The sequence below is a fragment of the Triticum aestivum genome, chromosome 7A (assembly GCF_018294505.1).
Source record: "Triticum aestivum cultivar Chinese Spring chromosome 7A, IWGSC CS RefSeq v2.1, whole genome shotgun sequence".
In the NCBI taxonomy this organism is placed as follows: Eukaryota; Viridiplantae; Streptophyta; class Magnoliopsida; order Poales; family Poaceae; genus Triticum; species Triticum aestivum.
In genome coordinates, this window is record NC_057812.1 from 75,262,880 (window position 1) to 75,272,666 (window position 9,787).

Below are 9,787 nucleotides of genomic sequence, written 5' to 3' on the forward strand. Positions count from 1 at the left end.
TATTGGGCGACTGCTTTGGACATACCTGCGTATCTCGGTGAAGCATTGGGCTGCGTCGTCGAGTCTGGGACTGCGCCAATATTGGGCGACTACTTTGGACTGCGCACAAATAGATTGAGCAGCTTGCTAGCTTCTGTACATATGTGTATCTTGCATATAGTTTCATCTAACTCGCAACACCAATCGGTTGGGCCTCAATGCCTCATACGTGCCTATCTCGGTGAAGCACTCGGATGAGTCGTCGAGGCTGGGATTGCGCCAATATTGGGCGACTGCTTTGGACTGTGCACGACAACATTGGTAGTCAAAAATCAAAGTGGCGGACCTTATCAATCATGCGGAGGCGGGCATTGATGGCAGGCATGAATGAGCTAGGGTTCGGTTAAATGTGTACATGGGTACTCTGAGAGGAAAATCCTTTGGCAACGGCAGCCCTAGCCTCGGTTTTCTTTAATTTATTGATTATTGATGGACGACCTGAACATGATGCATAGGAATAAGCTTTTTGAGCATACCTGATCCACGACCCAATCTTCTTGCATCAAACAATGGACCTTTTGTATGGGAGAACAGAGAGACGATGGTAATGGAATTATTTTCAATGATAGAAGGGAGCGACAGTTTCCTACCACAGTCCACAAGATTTGCTTTGGAAGCAGAAGAGGCAGAGATTCGCCGCCTGTCGTGTTGTACATGTATTTTGATTGGCTGATTGAGTTAGAAGGCTTGGGGCAGCCATGGCGGTGACGTACATGGGCGTGAGAAGCAAAGCCTGACTTGATCGATCCAAGGCTTGGGCGGCCATGGCGTGGCCGCATACATGGGACGTGAGGAAAGATATTGGGACGTGAGGGGAGATATTGGAAGTGTTTTCTTTATTTTGCTAACCTAGAGAAGATATTTGGAGAGGGGAGTCCTGAGAGATTGTGAGATATTTGGAGATGGGAGTCGTGAGAGATTGGGAGAGAGGAGCAGAACGCATGTTTATTTTTTTATTAAGGTGGAAACTGGTAGGATTGATCTACGCCGTAATAATTTGGCCCCACCAGATCAACGGCCCCTAATTACTAATTAACGTGAGAATTTCTAGGGAGTCAGCAATTAGTATAGGTATATAAGGGAGTCAGCAATTACTATAGGTATATATAGGTATAGATTAGACACGGACTGCTGGGCCCATTCTAATTAGTTCATCCAAATGACCTTTAGTTACCATGAATGACATGCGGGTCCCTTGTCTAGTTTGACTAGTCAAACTGTTGACTGCGTTGACCCAGCCTATGACATGTGGGTCCTGTTTGACCATGTTGACCAGTCAACAGTTCATTGGTCAACTGCTGACTAGACTAGTTAACTGGGTCAACCCAGCCTTTTGGTCCCATCTATGGCCCTGTTTGGTTCGGCTGTGGATTTTTAAAAGCAGCTACGAAAAATCTGCTGTAGAAAAATAGCTGTGTAAAATCTGATTTGAAAAAGATGTAGGTCATTTGGCAAACCAGCTGATATAGCTTTTTCAGATTTTGGCCCGCAGCGAAATCAGATTTTGGAAAGCACGTCCTGTACTGCTTCCGCTTTTGGTTCAGATTTTGGCAGCGGATTTCTAAAATCGGATTCTGCTCGGTTCTCCCTTTGGTTCAGATTCTGCTGCGCGGTAGCGGAATCTGTCGATAAAATCTGAACCAAACAGGGCCTATAAGCCACTCTGGCTAGCTGCAGCTATGTGTAAAAAGTATTTTACTATTTAAATTTGTAATATAAATAAATTCTAGAAAGTAATTCGGATGAAAATAATTTTTATATGAAAGTTGCTCAGAAAAATCCAACGAATCCAAACACGCGGTCCATTCATATGTCACATGCCCCTAGCATGCTGAACATGCAACCGTCCCCTCTCGTTCGTCTGTTTGAAAAAAAGCCAGACGCCGGGAAAACCCCTTCGGACATTTTCCCTCTCCTTTTGCAACGTGTAGTACCACGTTAGAGCACCCCTAGCATAGTTTACTGCCATGTCGTGCTTTCTGTTGCATTGGTATGCTTGCTATTTATTGTTTCTTCCCCCTATTCTCTCCGGTAAACCCCGAGACACATGCTGATGCCCTTGTGATCCACTATGTCGATGACAACACTTCTTTCTTTTCAGCAGAGCTGCCAAGCAAGCAAACCCTCCTTGAGCATTCCGATATCGCCCATTTCTTTCCCTCTCATGCTTGCATTAGAACTGCTACTGCTTTCTGTATGATCCTACTCTGATGCATAGCATGTTTTTGTTACCTGCTTATTGTTACCTTACCTGCTTATCCTAAACTGCTTAGTATAGGTTGGCTAGTGATCCATCAGTGACCCCCACCTTATCCCAGTTGTCCCACTTTATGTTGATGACTCGATCAACGTGATCGACGTCCAGGCCCCGACACCGCACATCACCCCCCTAGTTGTACGACTCTGTAGAGTTACCATTGAGTGCCGAGGGTGGAACCTCTTACATCACTCCTGATGAGACCTCTGTAGTGTAGCTATTCGGTCGTGGTCATCGAGGGTGATTTCCTCCTTAACCACTTCCGATACGGCTCTGTCGTGAAACTCCTCAAGTGTGAACCTCGAGGGTGGATCCTCTTACGCTCACCTTGATGATTACATCGAGTGGAATTCACCGGGGGTGATTCCTCGGGTTTTCCCCTTGATGTTTGGACACACGGATACTTGGACTTTACAACTGTTACTTGGAAAGGCGGGTCGACCCTGAGGGGTACCCGCGAGTGATATGGAGACGGGTTGACTTGGAGGGTACCCGAGAGTTGAACACGAGGCATGGCCGGGCATTCTTAGCCCTTGCCACAAGTACTCGAGACAGGGCGACGGGGTCACATCTTTCGTGAGTCTCTGCTCGTGACCGCACTACAAACACACTAACGGTTTGGATATTTGATCCGAGGGGCCTCTGGCCTGATAGCACTAACCATCACGTGGGCATTGTATGGGCGTTCTGCGTTGTATGCATTAGCCGAAGCTTAATAGACGTCATGCGATTGAGTGGCGCGCGCCGGGTTGGACTGGTAAGCACCTGCCTTTTTAAGGAGGTTGCTAGGTTCGCTCACCGGCCGCCCACGCAACGTGCAGGAGCTCCCAGGGCGATGGCCCAAGACCCCTGGGGCATAGGCTTAGTCCGGCGTGCTGACCTCTCTATTAAGCCTAGGTCGGGTTGCGGCGTATTGTTTGGCCGAGGCCGAGCATGACCCAGGAAAGTGTGTCCGGCCGGAGTTAATCGAGCGTGGTGGGTAAGTTGGTGTACCCCTGCAGGGAAGAAAACATCTATCGATAGCCTGTCCTACGGTAACGGACACTTGGAGTTGTATCTCGATCGATACAACTAGAACTGGATACTTGAGGTGATAACTGGATAGTATGGCTCTGGGATTGCTTTCTCGCAGGGAGTCGAGAAAGGATCTCTGTCCGAGGTTGATAACACTACTACTACTACTACTTTACATTATGTTGATCTACACTCTTCTGTATGCTGCAAGATGCTTGAAGGTGCTTGAAAATGCTAGTCTTTGATAGGCTAGGCTTTCCCCTTCTCTTCTGGCATTCTGCAGTTTAGTCCATAGATACAACCCATTTCCTTGGATACAAATGCATACTTAGTTTAGATCTGATGTAAGTCTTGCGAGTACTTTGTGTCAGATTTCGGGTTCCGGCAGACCCTTGAGGTTCGAACACTGGGGTGCGCGCGGAGATCTCTCCCCTACCGATCTACGTCCAATCTCCTCGCGTGATCTAAACTGGAAATAACGAACAACACAAGGGACACAAGGTTTATACTGGTTCGGGCCACCGTTGTGGTGTAATACCCTACTCCAGTGTGTGGTGTGGTGGATTGCCTCAGGGGCTGATGATGAACAGTACAAGGGAAGAACAGCCTCGCGAGAGGTGTTCTTGAGCTGGTGCGATGAACTGCTTGGGTGAGTTTAGTCGCCCATCTCTCTCTCTGCTAGGGTTCTATCAGATCTCTAGCCCTCTGGGTGTGTTGATCTCTCCGGGGTCTCTCTACTTTGTGGTGGCTAGCTCTATTTATAGAGGCCCTGGGCCTCTCCCCAAATAATGAGCGGGAAGGGTGCCAACAATTGGCCATTTTGAAGGGGAACATATAGTACAAGTTATCCTGACCAAAGGTGGTCTTTGGCTGCCAAAAGTACTGGTGATGATGCCGTCTTGGGCTCCACGGTGACCTCCGTCCTGCCGCTCTGCTGGTCTTGGTCTCATTGCACCGGAATGGCAACCTTTGCCCGGTGCCTTGGCCTGTGCTTGCCCCCTTTGCACCAAAGGGGAAACAAGGACACTGCGGAGGCCGGCGCCCGCCTGGTCTCGATCATCATGGCTTGCGTCATGGGCTCCTCGTGAGGTACCCCTACCTTGATCTCTCCGCCTCCTCACGAGCCTGCCCGACGAGGCTGCCTCTGAGAAAGCTTCCTGTCGCCCGCCCCGCGAGGCTTGGCCCCTCGCTAGGGTCTTGAGCTTGAGCTGATGAAGATGGGTCACGCTGGGCCCCCACTTGAGCCACGCCGCATGCCGCGGGCAGGCAAGTCTGGGGACCCCCGTTCCCAGAACGCTGATAGTAGCCCCCAGGCCCAAGGGGCGCCCAGGCTTGGCTTAGCAGGGAAGCGACGGGGCAAGCACGAAGCGCCGCGGGCCCTAACAGCCTACGGCCTTGGGCGCCGCGTGGCGATTGATTGGACGTGGGCGTCTGCGCTTCCCATGATGCTTCGGCAACTGTCCATCTGACAAAAGAGGTGCCCGGGCCAGGCTTACTTGCTTTGTTCTTGTTCGCCTCGCCCCAGATCCCCTTTCTCGCTTTCCTCCTTCTTGCTTCCGAAATACTCCAGATCTGTCTCAATCCTTCTCGCCCGGCACGCCATGGCGCCTCACAAGTCCCCGACCGAGGCCTGGTACTCGCTAGCCCTGGATTCCCCGAACATGCCGGAGAAGAACCTCGCCCTCACGCACCTGATGACGGTGGCGCAGGGCAGCAAGGGGGCGACTGTGCTCAAGGCCAGCTCCGACCAGCCTGAAAGTAGGGGGAGCACCTTCTATCCGCTTTTTGCGAGTGCCATCATCTCCGGTCTGGTGCCTCCTTTCTCCGAGTTCTTCTTTGTTGTTCTCCGCCAGTACAACTTGCAGGCTCTGCATCTCCACCCCAACTCTGTTCTCCTCCTGGCGATTTTTGCTTACTACTGTCATGCTTATATAGGGGTAAAGCCCTCGGTGGACATGTCTTCGCATGTGCGAGCTTCATCGCGTACTCCAATTCCAATGCTATCTCGAAGCCTGGGAAGAGAATCAAAGGCTTCCGGAGCAAGTGGGTCATGGTGGACGTCGGGCGCCTCCACCCCAGTCTGGTGTTGCCTACGGGGCAACCCAAGGCTGTCGACGTGTGGTCCCGCATGGAGCTCGCCGACCCCCGTGCGAGGGCGGTTGCTGAAGAGGATGAACGCGGACCTGAGGCCGAGCAACTTTGGGACGGCGAAGCTGACTAGAGCCACGCTCTTGAGGGAGTTCTTGGAGCATCGGGTGGCTCCACTCCAGGAGCACTCGCTCCCGTTGTGGAGGCTTGGGGAAGTGGACGCCGCCTTGCGCCTAAACTCTGAGGCCCTGACCGATGAGAATCTAGTTGCGGCCCTCCATTCCTTGGTTGGGGGAGACATGGCGAACCCGGTGGGCGCCCCCGTCCCCCTGTTCCTTCGTGACGACTGGGAGCAGGTGGTGAACGCCATGCCCACCTTTAATGGCGATGGGCTGGTGCCCGCGGAAGCTCCCGAGGGTCTTGCGGCGCTAGCGATGGTGAACGTGTCCTCCGGCAGCTCCAGCGGGAGTTTGGAGGAAGAAGAGGCGGAGGAAGAAGAGTCTGACTTTGAGGCGACTGGCGAGGAGTCGGGGGAGTCCTTCCCTCGGCTCAGGTCTCGGGCCCTCCGCTCCATGCCGGATGACGACGATGCCGGCGCCAAGCGAGGAGGGGAGGAATCTCCCTTGGTCACAAGGAAGGGCAGGTCGGGGCTCGTTCCCCCAGGGTCCGCTCTAATCCCTGGGCGGTCTGAGGCCAGCCCCAGCCTTCCTGACGTGGCTTCTGCTTCCGGGCCTCCCGAGGCTGATCCCAGCTGCAGGCTCTCGGGCTTCAAGTTCGGCCGGAGGTTGCTTGGGTCCGCGAGCGACAACCAGTAAGTGCTTGATTACTGCTTTGCTTGGTTTCTGCCGCCGAGGCTTGATGTCCATATTCTTTTGTTAGACCGGCACCTACGGTGAAGAGGTTGAAAGGGCTTTCTGCGGCCCCGCTTGGGGCGAGTCCACCTGCCGAGATGGCGCCTTCGCCCACTGCGGGGAAAGACAGCGCGGCTCGCGCTTCCCCTGCCCGGTCATCCTCGCGAGGCCGACTGGGATGCTTCGGCGAGGAGTTAGCCCCGATGGCCCCGCTGACCCTAGAGTCGACTGTGCTCGATGCTGACGCTGGGGAAGCCAAGGCCCAGGGGGTTCCTTCCTGCCAAATCGTGATCACGCTGCCGTCCTCTTCGCCCTCTCCGCCAGTTCCCGCTCCTTCTGTCCCCTCTGCCGTCATCTTCGACCAGGTCGCCAGCGAGCTGAGCCAGCTGCGGGAGGATCTTCTGAGCGCGGACCCTAGCCTAGTGGCCGGGCGCCTGGAGCTAGCTTCTGGCTGGGCCCGTTCCGCTGCCTCCGATGGGGAGAAGCAGGCCGCCAACCAAGCCAAGGCCGCTCGCAACGCTGCCCTGGGCGACGCTGCGGCTGCCAAGGCTCGCTGCAAGGAGCTGGAGGTCGAGCAGCAAGGCCTGCGTGACGGGCTCGCCAAGGAGGTCCACGGCCGCCAGGAGAAAGAGAAGGAGATGAAGGCTTGGGAGGCTGCCGTCAAGGACCGGGACGTCGAGCTTGATGACCGCCATGGCCGATTGGAGACGCTGGAGCGGTCGCTGCAGGCAGAGAGGACCGAGTTAGACGCTAAGGCTAAGGTCCTGGCAGAGGATCGGGTGGCCTTCGCGAAGATGGAGAAGAGGGCTCGTGCCGCGCTGAAGATGCTTTACGAGAGCGGCTTGGAGGAGCCGTTGGCCGGCATGGAGGATGGCCACACCAAGCTGCTTCCCTTCTTGATCCGTGCACTTGAAGATGTCGTAGACGGCCTTGGCCCCACGGCCGAGGCCGAGGCACGCGCCTTGTCTTCGGCGGTGCTGACACATGTACTCAGCCACGTCTACCAGCACGACCCCAACGTCGACCTCGACAGCCTGCTGGAGCCCATGAGCCGCGACCTTGCCGCCGCTGCCGCTGAGGCCGTGAAAGGTCGAGTCGAAGCTTTGCTGGGGAGGTTCCGCGCCTTTAGCATCTTTCCCAGGCGCAGTGCTGCCAGCTGCACGGCCCCAGGAGGCGGCGCCACTTGAGAGTGATCCCTTCGCGGCTTCTGTCCTGCTTTTATTCCTGCAACATGCACCATGCCTTGCGGAGGCGTTTAAACTTGTGTTTGGCGTCGTGAAACAATCTATGGCTTGTAATATTTGCTTTGAATTTCCTGAAATTTGCATTTTTCTCCCCTACTTGCTCGTGCTCTTCGTCGGCAGGGCCCGGCCCTATGCATACCTCACCCAGCGTTAGCCCCGACCGGAAACCAAGATGGGACTAAGGAGTGAGGGGCTACGGGGCAAGTTAGGCTCCTGAGTCGCGATGCTCAGGAGTCCCCCTTGACGTTCAAACGGGTTTCCGTACCTTGGCTCCGATCAGGGAGGGGCGCGTGACGACCAGGTCCGAGGGACCTGGCTAGGTGGCGTGCGCTCGGGCAAGACCAGGGCGTAGCGCCCGTGTCCAACCCCCTCACACGGCGCTCCCGAGGGGAGGTGTTGCGATGGTGCCGGACACTGAGCTCTGGGCTCCCTGAGGTTGGTACGGCCGTAGGCCGTCCTCAGTTGTTTATCACCAGCGCGGAGCATAGCGCTTCCGTATGTGTACGGGCATAGCCGCTCCTCGGTAGTGTCATCAGCCAGCGTGGAGCATGGTGCTTCCACTGGTACGTGGGAGGGGGCTCCCTTCGGGAGGAGCCCGCGGGGCATGTACAGCCCCGCCCTGACACGTGGCCGGCCCAATAGGGCTAGGAGAGGTGTATCTGGGCACTTGTGAGCCAGCGCGGGACTCACGAGGCCCTACCTCGAGGCGGGTTGCGCCTGGCTCTGGGCCTTTATCAATGGTGTGTTCCTGCAGGGTGGTTAGAATGCAAATGCTCTACGTCCTCAGGTCCCGGCCCTCGAGCTAGCTCAGTCGCCGCTGGTATGATAGGCCGCGATGTCGTGGGTCAAGGCCAGGGGGTGAGGGCTGGAGAGCTAGTAGGAGCCCATGAGTCCCGATGCTCAGGTACCCCCGTTTTAACGTGCAAGCGCTTTGCATGAAGGCGGAGAAGTCCGCGATAAGCAGTAGGTGACAATTAAGCGCGAAAGAGCAAATTAATTTTAAGTAGACTCGGGAAAAGCAAACGCTGCTGGGCCAGGCCCGAGCAGCTCGGGGATGATGCAGCCCGAGGGGCGCCCCCAACAAGGTAAGTAAAGAGCATAAGCACAGATACATGCCACAGGGACGGACCCACGCGGCCTGGGAATGATGCGGCCCTGTGGGCACTCCCAGCTAAAAACGGGACTTAGAAAGATGTCACCTGGTGCCGTTGAATATGAAGTGATGCTGAAGAAGCGGGTGATGTGCGATGAAGACGTGGATCCTCAAGAGTCTCCAGGCCCAGGAGCCTCGGGAGGCTCCGGGGGCACAGGTGGGTTCCCGAGGGCCATCTCCATCTCCGCCAGGACTGCATGATGCCTGACCTCCTGAGCCTCCAGAATGCTCCTCAGCAGGTGCTGATGAGCGGCGACCGCGTTTGGCAAGCCAAAAGGCATGCGAACGTAGCTGTGAGGTGGACCCTCGCAACGCCCCACGCGTGAAGGCCAGAGGTACTCCTGAGACGCGGCTCAGTTGAGCCCTGGCACGTCGATGCAGACGCGCAACCCACCATCCTTGCTTGATGTGGGGCTACGGTGGGTAAGCGGCGGCTGCCGCGCATGACTCTCGACTCCTGTAGCTCCTGGGTGTTGCTTGGGATGAACTCCTGAGGGTTAGGTCTTCCTTGCCTTGTACCTTCACAAGGGAAACATGCCTGGAAGCACCCCTCCAAGTGGTGCCCGAGCGCCTCCCTCGCGACCTCGGCAAGGTCGGTGGCTCTCCAAGAAAGAGCCCCCGAGCCCTGCCTGAGGAGGGCGCTGGGCGCGCCTTCCTATGCGAGAGAGGGTGGCGCTCCCTGATTGGGCGCAGATCCTGACGCAACACCTCTGGCGGCGCCTGCCTCCTTATGGCTTGTGTCAGGAGAAACCTTCTTCTTCTTAAGGGTCGCCTCGGGAAGCCTTCCGTTCCTATGGCCCAGGTCTTCGATTGCTGTGGCTTGGAACGCACGCTCAAGTGAACACACTGCGTCCCTTTCTTCACAGGGTACAGTGATGACTCCACCGCTTCCTGGCATCTTGAGGACATTGTACCCATGGTGAGTCACTGCCATGAACTTGGCCAGGGTTAGGTACCCAAGAATGGCGTTGTATGGCAGACGTATGTGGGCGACGTCGAAGTCGATGAGCTCCATGCGGTAGTTGTTGCGCTGCCCGAAGGTGACTGGAAGGCGAACCTGCCCTATCAGAATAGTGGAACCATCAGTGACTCCTGAGAATGGCTTGGTTGGCTGAAGCTGATCGTACGACACTTGGAGATT